Consider the following 709-nt stretch of genomic DNA (forward strand, 5'->3'; position numbering starts at 1 on the left):
TCTGTAATTCTGCACTGATACCCTGATAACCTTCAGCTCACTGTTTTAGGTCATCTGATGCACACACACACACACACAAGATAACTTGATTACACTGTTGTATTATTCCTTTCACTGCCCCAAGAGAAACAGCACTTGATGACTGAGCAAACATAAAACAAGTCACAATCTGATTGTGACAAGGTGATTTCTTTGCCCTTCACTGCCTTTGGCTTCTCACGGAGAGCTTTCAGACTCAAGACAGATGTGATGCAAGATTCTCAGTGAAGCTGTTTTAAATATGTATCCTATGCAAGCATAATGATTTGACACATTACTGACTTTAGCAAACTTTCAATGCCCTGACCAATCGATCTATAAGATTATAGAACAGGAGACTCGGTGAATCTTCAGAGCTGTTCATGCTGCAGGCATCAAGCCTGATTAAGGGATCATTGTACATTGTAGTTTGAAATACATATAAGTGAGTCTTTAGAAGAAGCAGCAAAGCACACAGACAACAACATTATCATAATGATCAAGAAAAGCCCCCATCTTAATGTATCGATGATCGAATGAGACAGAGGCACCGAGAGCATCACAGATAAAAGCTGATAGCTTCATTTACCATTATTTAAAATCTATATTCCCACAGACAATATAAAGACAATCAAAATCAATTATATGTCATTATTAGGACACACATTTGCAAAACGTTTCACAAAGAAAC

Source organism: Sinocyclocheilus grahami, unplaced genomic scaffold, assembly GCF_001515645.1.
Source record: "Sinocyclocheilus grahami isolate Dianchi unplaced genomic scaffold, SAMN03320097.WGS_v1.1 scaffold1892.1, whole genome shotgun sequence".
Taxonomy (NCBI): Eukaryota; Metazoa; Chordata; class Actinopteri; order Cypriniformes; family Cyprinidae; genus Sinocyclocheilus; species Sinocyclocheilus grahami.